We start from the raw sequence: 10,798 nt of genomic DNA on the forward strand, positions 1-10,798 counted from the left end.
GTCAAAACACAAAAAAATTTCGTCGACGAAATGATTTTGTGTCAAAACACAAAAAAATAATTTCGTCGACGAAACGATTTCGTGTCAAAAGACAAAAAAATTTCGTCGACGAAATGATTTTGTGTTTTGAGTCTTTTTGACATAAAATCATTTCGTCTCCTCTGTCTCGAAGGGGACATAAGAAGGTCGCTGATTGGCTGCACCTTGCTTGCTCAAGCTGTTTTCGCTCCGGGACGATCACACTTTTTCACAGCTCAGATTGGCATGTTGGTGAACTTATTAGCTTAGATTTCACGTTATTCATGCCTACATGAGCTGCATACAACTGCTCTAATCGGTAGGATGTGGACGGACATTGCATTCGTAAGTTCAGCTATGTTTTCGACTTCAAAATTACGTTGAAAAAAAATGGGAATTCGTTAGTCGTTACCAAACTTGCATTTGCAAAAAGCTGTGTAACAATACTAGTCCCGTGTATTTAAGTTTATGTACTGTAGTCAGCAGACCATGGGGGGGGGGGGGGTTGGTCTTTTCTGCACACCTAAAAAGTAAAATGGTTATGAATTATACAGGTTGAAGATATTTAGGCCTTGATCTTAATAAATAATGTAAAATTCATTCCGAGCAAAATGCTGAAAATTTCATTGAAATTGGATGACAACAAAAGTTATTGATGCCTGGCCGTACATGCCGTATGAAACTCTAACTTAACCGTTTAGGCTACTCCACTCAGTGACTCACGCGTATTGCGAGGTTAGTATTAGTATATTAACCTCGCACCATTAACCACGTTTGGCAATGGATTTCTAACTAGTGGGTCACGCGTGATGTGATCCCACTTCTGGTGTCCACAACACACAACTTCTATTGCTTGATTTTTCTGTGCGCGGCGGCATGTAATGAACCCTTGAGTGACTAGGCCTAAAAAACTCAGGCAATGGTTCGTATAGCCAGCCATTAAACACTCCACTATAGCCTATAGGTGAAGCAGAGGTTAGCAGTAGTGAAGTGTAGTGGAGCTTACACGAACTTGTGGTAGCCCTGGCCCCACTCATTACTAGTTCGAGGTTAGTGGCTACATATAGTTGCTACAGTACATGTATAGATCTATAGTACTAACCTCGTACACCGAACTGCATTTGGCCCTGGATTTCTGTGAAGTTGGCAAACATCGCTTCATTACAATACAGAATTAATATTTGCCGAAACTCCTCGCTACTCACCGGGGCGCTTTGCGGTGAGTAGCCATAATACAAAAAGTCAATAGTATATTTTTAATTAGGCCTAAATCAAAATCATCTTTAAAAAAAAGCAAATTTGATTACTTTGGAGTTTGGACTAGAAAGTGACTTTGCGTGTCTCTTCTTTTTACGCAAATAAAAGGAAGCCTGATGGTGGCGCTAATAAATTTCACAGCCTTGATTCAGGCTCGCTTCAAATGCAGCTCCTCGGTAATTATGCCCCCGCAGACAAAGTCCGGAGGGGGCATTAAGCGTTGCTCCTGTCCGTTGATTCGCCCGCCCCCCCAATTGGTTTCCGTGCAATAAATCGAAATATATTTCGATTTATATATATTGATTTAAAAAAAAATTGGTGTGTAGGTACATGACACCATAGTACAGGCTAACTTTGAATTCAGAGTCTGCAGGTCCAAGGTCACAGCTCATGAAATATCCGAGTTGGTTTCCGCATGATGACTTATGAAATATTCAACAGATTTATAAAAATTAGGGTGTGTAGGTAGATGACACCATATACAGGCTAAGTTCGGAGTCGGCAGGTCAAAGGTCACGGCTCATTAAATATGCAATTTAGTTTCCGCATGATTACTTATGAAATATTCTACATATTTAAACAAATTTGAGTGTGTAGGTAGACGACACCAAAATACAGGTCAAGTTCGAATTCATAGTCGGCAGGTCAAAGGTCACGGCTCATTAAATATGCAATTTAGTTTCCGCATGATTACTTATAAAATATTCTACATATTTAAACAAATTTGAGTGTGTAGGTAGATGATACCAATACAGGCTAAGTTCGAATTCGGAGTATGCAGGTCAAAGATCACAGCTCCTTAAAGATATCTTATGAAATATTCAACAGATTTTTAAAAAATTTGGGTGTGTAGGTAGATGATGATGATGCACAGCATTTTTACAGCGGCGTAACAGGGTTCGGTGGCCAGGGGGGGGGGGGTTGGCAAGAGCCAAAAATTTCCCGGTCATATCATGGTATGAATAGGCGTAATGGTGTAGTAAGGCGACTATTTTGAGAAGGCCAGAACTTACCTTTAAAAAAAGTTGCGAGCGAGCGGAGCGAGCGAGCAATTTTTTTTATACCTTTTTAATACAAAAATCCAATTTTGTGATAGATTTTGACATGATATCCAGCTGATAATAAATTTATTTAATTCTTCTCTCTTTAGATTCCTTTTTTGTCACGGTGGTCTGTACGCCACTGTGAAGAGGATTCTTTGCGGCAGTAGCGTGAAGAGTAAAAAACAAAACAAAAAAACAACGAGGAGCGCAGTATAGAACATGTGCCAAAAGGCTGCTTTATATATATAAGTCCTGAGCGAGCGAAGCAAGCGAGAAAAAAAATCAACTTTTCATGAGAATCTAACTTTGAGCTATTTTTTAACATATTCAGTAATTAAAATCATATCCTACAATACTTTTCCAACAAAAAAGGAGGCAATTCCTCCTTTTTTTTTTCTTGGCTGTAGAACTTTTTGGGGGCATGGCCCAACCCTTCCATACGCAGTGCTGTGTGTTTGGGGTCCAGGGCAGAGCCCCAGGAACTTCTTGATATCAAAGCCATTTAAACCTTGCAGATTTCCCCAATTTTAATCAAATCGCGGGCATAATATAACTTTTACACAACACATTTATTCAACCCAGTTGCGTAATGAACCAAATATTTTGAGGGGGCAAAACATAGAAATGTGGGAAAAATTTGTGAAAAGTCGCCAGTGTGCAAAGCGAGCTGGAAAAATTGCCTATTGAAATTAAAATCTAATTATGTGATAGATTTTTCCATTATTATCAGCAAATAACACATTTCCTTGTTTTTATTCATTTCATTATACGTCATGTACGTTGTCTCCTATAAAATTTCTTTTATATCCTCTTGGGCGTGGAACCACGACCCCCCCCCCCCCCGTCTGTATGGCAGTGATTGAACGTGATTGAACGGGGGCGTTATAGAGCCATTTGAAGATTATAAATGAAGAGCCCCTACTTTGTGGGGTCTGGGGCAAAGCCCCGGTAGCTTATTTGCATAAAATTTAGAAAACTTATAGCACAATGTTGTATGCAGTCCATCTTTCTTCCCGCTCTTTAATTTCAATCATCAGCAGCCCGGTCGTGTTATTTTTTTTCTTGTTCCTTTTCTTTGTTTTCTAATTTAGCTCTTGACTAATTACATTCTACCTTCGTTTCCCGCTATTGTTTGCCATTTTGTCATCTTTTAATTTATTTCCCACCGTGCTATTGCATTACATAGGCCCTTTTCTCAATGATTTGTTCTTTTTCAAATGTTAATTCTATCGTACATTTTCCCGCTTTCCTCCCTTTTTTACTAAAAACAGTTTTTTCTTCGTTGTCTTTTTCCTTTTCTCTTTCCATTTCCCTTCCCTCCTTTTCTTTCCCCTTTCCTTCCCCTTTACCTTTCTTTCTCCCTCCTTTTTTTCTTTTTCCCGTTGTTTTTTAATTTTCCCGGTGAAATCCGCCAGGGGGGGGGTAACTTGCCCCCCCTGCCCCCCCGCCTGTTACGCCACTGCATTTTTATAGCACCATATATCTGTCAAAGACATTCAAAGGCATATTGGAGGAGCCAGCCAATCTGGGTCGCCTACAAGGGCGCGCACACAGAACTGTGACCCGCAGGTCTCTCCTCCCGATAACTGGTTGGGGGAATGCAGGTGGACCACTACACAGGGTCATTAAATATGCGAGTTGGTATCCTCATAATAACTTATAAAATTTCAACAGATTTTTTAAAAATTGGGTGTTTAGATAGATGACACCATAATACATGCAAATGAGCCTCAAAATTCGAAAATTATAATATTACATAATAATTCATAGAAAATGAATTATATTGTACACAAGTGGGATAAATCATTCAATAGTAATTGTAATGCACAGAATTATAACAAGTGTTGGTAAAACATCACAAAACCATTCATTTTAAAGTAGTAAAATAATTGAATTGACAAAGATTCTACCACTTCAGGCCATCCATAATTGGACTCGTACTCGTCGCTTTCAGACCCTTATCAAGATTTTGATCAATTCTCTCTCTAATATACGCATAGAATTTATAAAATCGTGTGTTTCGGTATCTAAAGAGTTTATTCATGATGATAATATTTTGATGGTGTTTGGAATCCTAAAAACCTGTATAATTATCATCATTTTAGGAAGAAAGCCTGTATGGTTTACTTAAACTATTCAAATTTTATATCTGGGGATACCCATCTCAATGTCCACATACATGTGATTTTTTTTTGTCATGAAATGAATTACTGATAATTTCATTTCATCAGCAATTTAATGCCCATGTCTGCATGTTTGAGTATGTTTTATGCATATTTCGCCTCTGCTATTATTTTGATAGGATGTATTTCCAAATTCATCACAATAATTGTAAGTTTTATCATAATTTTACTTTTTGAAAATTATGCTATTTTTGTTCCACCAATAGTATCAATATGACGATATCAATGGATTCTAGTTAATCCTTTTGGGTAAGATTGGAACTAACTCTGTGTTTAATAGATAAAGATATATGACTAACTTGTCCAGGTAATGAGAAATGGGCCCCTGCTGAGTAGGCCTAGAGTTTTTATGCCCCAGCAGACGAAGCCCGGAAGGGGCAGTAAGCGTTGCCCCTGTCCGTCCCCCCAATTGGTTTCTGCGCAATAACTCGAAAAATATTTAATGGATTTTAAAAAATTTTGGTGTGTAGGTAGATGACCACAAAATACAGGCTAAGTTCGAATTCGGTGTACGCAGGTCAAAGGTCACATCTCATTATATATGCAAGTCGGTTCAAAGGTCTAAATTTGTTAATTAATTATATATATGCATATTGGTTTCTGCATGATATTAAGTTCAATCATATTGAATGGATTTCTGATCGCGTTAAGCAGGGGCATCTGTGTCCTTTGGACAAGTCAAATTTTCTTAATTATGTGTAATTGATTTTATGACATGTGTTTACATTTGCTGCAGATTCCCATTCAGCCGTTGGACTGAACCTGTACTGTCTGTAACACAGTATGGATGGTCAATATGAAGCGAGCTTCATTGAATTCCTCCAAGAGATCTGTACTCCGTTCTGACCATTTTGAAGATGGTTGCTTTGACAGGACTGGGCAAGTGACTCGTCTTAGACAGGATGCTGTCCCAACCATGTTTGATTTCCTGCCTCGTCTTCAGAAGGTACAGTAGATCTATATCATACATGTGTTCTAAAGAAATATTTTCTCTGTATTATCTACCTTTGGTTTGATAGAACATTGCTTTAAATATTCCATTTTCAGTAGCCAAATAGAGATGAAAATTATCCTATTTGGGAGGGTAACCATGGACCTGGGCCTATACTGTGTATTTACAGTAAACTCTTACTTAATGAACAAATATATTAAAAATTTGGTTTACCCTACATAATAATCCTGGGCTACTTTGAGATTGCATAGCCCGGGGGGGGGGGGGGGGGCTTTTTGGTCCCCCTCTTCAGATCTCCATGCACTGTCGATCGCAACGAAAACCGATGCACACGTCACCATCAATGTAATCTGCAAGCATGGAGCTCGACATTTTTTTTACCGCGTCACTCGTTGACTTTTTACTTTCAAGTCTTGCGCAACTTTTGAGACCAAAATTGTGACCCCCAGGTACAGGGTTCCGAAATTACGCAACATTTCGTAACTGCATGCAGAACCAAAATTGCTCAAAAACGTGTATTTGTGTACAAATCCAATGCAAGTAGTGTTTTTAGCCAAAATTTATAAAATGTATCATATTTTTCCTTTTACTGCTCAAAATCAATTAATTTTATCTTGTTTATGGTAAAAAAAAAACGTCTCCGACAATTTCCATTGAAAAAACAATAAAAAACAAAAAGTCGAAAAACACAGAAATACATAAGAAATTTAGAAAACAATAAAATACATAAAAAATGAATGTGATGTTGACAACTTTTTTAAAAATTAATTTAATCAGATGCCTATAAAGAGTAAGTGAAACAAAAATGAGCATTTTAGGGGCATTATTTTGTTAATTAGAGCAAACTTATGATTTTACGCATTAATTAACATAATGAGCAATGAGATTTTTCGCAGATTTTGATATTATGGTATTGTAGATAATGCCATGGGTAACGCGCGTGCCAATTTTCGTCGCGATTGCGAGATCAACGGCCGAGATCATAAGGGGGGCTGAATCAGCCCCCCCCCCGTCTTCTTAGGCGTCGAAATAGCCCAGTCTATTTAGGGTTAAAGATAAATCCCTAAATAATTCCCCAAATTCTATGATTTCTAAACAAATGTGCTCCTGAAGAAATGGTAAATCAAATTTCTACTTTTATGTATTTTATTGGTTCTATAATTCCATACGTATTTCTTTGTTTTGGGGCCTTATGTATTTTATAGTTTTTTTTCAATGGGATCACTTCGTGGCACTATTCCAATTATAAAAAGCAAGATTTGATTATTTCCAACCAATTAGTGCAAGAATAATGATGCATTTGTCAATTATGACAGAAAATAGAATTTCCATTGGATTAAATATGTATACAAAATAATATTTTTGAGCAATTTTCGGTCCAACATGAACTCATAAAATGTTGCGTAACTGCGTATCTGGGCGTCTCGAATTTTGTCTAAAAGCTCTGCGAGAATTGAACGAAAAAAAAAATTGTGGTACCTCGTTTCTCATTGTGGACTTATCGTGAAAAATGTGGATGGGGGGGGGCTTATTAAGCTTATTAAGCCCCCCCCCCCAGGGGCTAGATAGGGTTAATATATCATCATGAATATTAAAAAAAAAAAACATTTATTTTGTTGCAAGTCACTGGAAAAGGTTTGATTCCTAAATAAATATTATTCTTCATGTATTATCGAATATTTAATTGAAAAATTTAAAGCTATCTTTTCATTCTTCTATCTGTTTTTGTTCAATATTTCTTATATGTTTCTTTTTTTAATTCATTCATCTCGTACAGAATTCACCCAAGCCAAGGAATTCCCCGAAAGAAAGACGTTTTGATTCAGCAAACAACCTCCCAGATACTGCAAAGTCTTCAGCACCTTCATTTCTCGAGGACCACTCCTACTCAATATCAGAAAGTCCAAGAGAGGTAAAGTGGAAGATAACAGCAATAATGGACTGTATTAAGAACTTGGAGAAGAGGCTGAAAACCACACACGAGAAGTCCCGCCGTGTACATTACTTGCTCTTAAGTTTGGACAAACATAACTTGCAAAACTTTACAACAAATAATTACCCCAATGTGCATTCTGATTATTTAAAATAGCTCAATGAAATAGTTTATCCGTGGGCATGTAACAAAAGTGAATTCATTAAATTTGAACGTGTTGCAAAAATGATGTCTTACAGTATATTCATTCTGACTTAGAATGTCAGAAGAGAAAAAAGTTTGTGAAAAGTAGGAATGACGGCAAGATGACAGAAGAATAGAACAGGATAGAGCAAGGGGGACAGATAAAGGACAAGTCCACCCCAAAAATTGTTGATATGAATAAAAAGAGAAAAATCCAACAAGCATAACACTGAAAATTTGATAAAAAATCGGATGTAAAATAAAAAAGTTATGACATTTAAAAATTTTGCTAAATTTTACAAAAGAGTTATATGCACATTCTGTACACAGTCAGTATGCAAATGAGGAGACTGATGACGTCATCCACTCACTATTTCATTTGATATATAGAATAAGGTATATTCTAATTTTCTCCTTGTCATGTTAAACAAAATTTTATTCCTCCCTGATCATGTGGAATTAGCATTATTCAATACTTTTTTGGTTCAGTAAAGTTTGTCCTTATGGTAAAATCTGTAAAAAATGAAATATTGTATAATTCAAACAATAAAAAACAAAATAAACAGTGAGTGAGGGACATTATCGACTGTCTCATTTGCATGTCACTGAGTTGTGAATATTTTTGTTTTGTGAAAAATAAGTGAAAATTAAAAATGCCATAACTTTCTTAGTTTACATCCCATTTTGATGAAATTTTCAGCGTTATGCTAGTTTGATTTTTCTCAATTTAACTGAACCAACAATTTTCTTGGGTAGACTTGACCTTTACTAATGAGCTGTTGGATAGAGACAAAAAGATGAATTGAGATTGAGGGTGATAGAGAAAGAGAGACAGGTGTGGGGGAGCCTTTGATGAATGCCTGAGAAAGCGAACATTACCATAATTTTTTTTTTGAGGATTTGGACAGTAATGAATAGTACATGTTTTTTCTGTTGGTATTTCTCAAAATATGTGTATGTTGTATGTAATGAAATGGGTATAATCCTTTTGTAAGATACACTCATTCAGAAAATATTAACTAAACAAAAAAAAAGCCAAATTATATTTTACTTATTTTCAACTGTTCAGACACTCTCATATCAAAAGTACCCCCCCCCCCCCTCATTTCAAGGTATTGGAGAGAGAGAGAGGTTGGATGAGAAATGGATTGGCTGTCTGCAGAAAAAAATGCAGGGGGAGCAAAACATTTTTAGGATATGTTCAAGGGAGCGAAGCGACCGAGCAGAAAAATTATTCTGGGGATATATGTGAGAGAGCAAAGTGACGAGAAGAACAAATGCAGGGGCCAAAATATTTCGAGAATATGTGAGAGGGAGCAAAGTGACCAAGCAGAAGTAAAAGGAAAGAGGGACAAAAATTGTGGTATGTGTGAGGGAGCAAAGCATCCGATAAAAAAAACCAGAAAGCAGGTCAATCAAAATATTTTTCAAATTTGTGCTGGTGCGCGACACGTTCACTCCCGAGCGATAGGGACTTGTTTAAAAATGGCATAGGAAATATGCGTTTTCTATAATCATGGTAAACTGATAATATGGTAGAATTTAGGTGTTGTAAGAGTTAAATTCTGAATGAACTGTATTGGCTGGTTAGACATGCGCAGAGGATTATTTGTCTTTATCCATTTTTATTTTCACATTTTTCTTTTGTTTGAATTTATTTTCCAGGGGGTAAGCCCCCCCTCCCCCCATTCCTGTGAATACCAATGGGGCGGGGGCTTGGAATAGTGCAAGTTAGAAATGGTGAATCTGAACTTTATAGATATCAAAAGAGAAAGAAAGAATTGTAAAATGAAAATGAATAAAAACAAAGATAGAGAGGGGGAGAGTGAGAAAGCAGGTGAACTTTCGAGGGGCATTAAAAAGTCTCAGATTAAAAACAACATTTTTGTTTTTGTAATTGTTTATTTTATTTACCCAGGGTCAGTCAAAATATTTTGGAATATGTGCGAGGGAGCGACACATTCACTCCCGAGCGGTAGGGACTTGTTTTAGGAAACATGCGTTTTCTAAGAATGGTAAACCCATATTTTAAGGTAAATTGCCAATTCGTCTACTGCCATACAGTCCACTCACCACATGGTCTACCTTCATTTTGTCTATAAATGCCATTTCGTCCAATAGCAATTTCGTTTACCACCCATTTAGTCTAATTCTATTAAGGCTAATGCCATCTCCATTAATCAGTTCGTCCAATGTTCATTTAGTCCAAGCCATGTTGGCTAATATCAGTTGGTCCAATATCCAAATTATCTACCGGATAATTGTCATTTCGTCTATCATTTCGTCCACCACCCATTAGGTCCGATAATCAGTTTGTCTAACAACCAAATCGCCCAGTTCGTCCAATTCTCAAATCGTCCAATAGTCATTTAGTCTAATAGTCAATTGGTCCAATAGCCATGTTGTCTAATACAAATATAATGCATCATCCGGGGGGGGGGGACGAAATGACTTCTTAAATATACCTTGAAATTCCTGAAGATAAAAAAATATGTAACTAGGCCTGCTATCAGGAATGGAATGATGCGGTACAGCATGCAGCCTCCTACCCCCCCCCCCCCCCCCCCCCCGCTCTCTCTACCACATCACGCACACAAAAGGGGGAATTGGAGTGGTTAAAATTGATAAAATTGAAATAGGGTCCTTTGATTTGGAATTTACCCTCATTTCTTTTTTTTTACAAATGCACACCTAAAAATGATAATCATCACTCATCATATAACAATGATAATAATTGTAATAATAGTAATTAATGTAGTACTAATAAACAAGAAATGTACTATAATAATAACGATAACAGCCTTGGACGGTACAAAAAAATTAAAAAGAGAGAAAAGTGGGAAAGGATGGGGAGAACATTACATAAAAACATAAAATGTATTACAATGGAGCTTAAAAAAACACTAATAAAAGATTAATCAAACGACAGGTGTAAATTAATAACAAATCACAAGAGCAACAGGAGTCGAGGTAGCAATACACAGGCACCAAACTAGAAGGACTGCTAGTAGTAGACTATTCCTATTTGATTGTAGACAAAACGAATATTGACCGGGATGGCAATTGGACCCATTGATGATTAGACCAAATGATTGTTAGATGAAATGGGTTTAGACTAAGTGACAGTGGATCAACTGCAGTTGGACCAAATGGAACATAGACAAAATGTAAGTAGACTAAGTGGTCAGTGGCCATTTGCCCTTAGACCAATTGGCTATTGGACTAAATG

General features: G+C 36.9%; 1 long non-coding RNA gene across 1 annotated transcript; it reads left to right on the plus strand.

Moving 5' to 3' along the window:
• The first annotated feature begins 207 nt into the window (after window positions 1–207).
• LOC135157627 (uncharacterized) lies at window positions 208–8,194 on the plus strand. The gene is made up of 3 exons (XR_010296621.1): window positions 208–363; window positions 5,238–5,447; window positions 7,231–8,194. It is a non-coding gene; the product is annotated as an uncharacterized LOC135157627 (long non-coding RNA).
• The last annotated feature ends 2,604 nt before the right edge of the window (window positions 8,195–10,798 follow it).

The sequence above is a fragment of the Lytechinus pictus genome, chromosome 19, assembly GCF_037042905.1.
Source record: "Lytechinus pictus isolate F3 Inbred chromosome 19, Lp3.0, whole genome shotgun sequence".
NCBI lineage: Eukaryota > Metazoa > Echinodermata > Echinoidea > Temnopleuroida > Toxopneustidae > Lytechinus > Lytechinus pictus.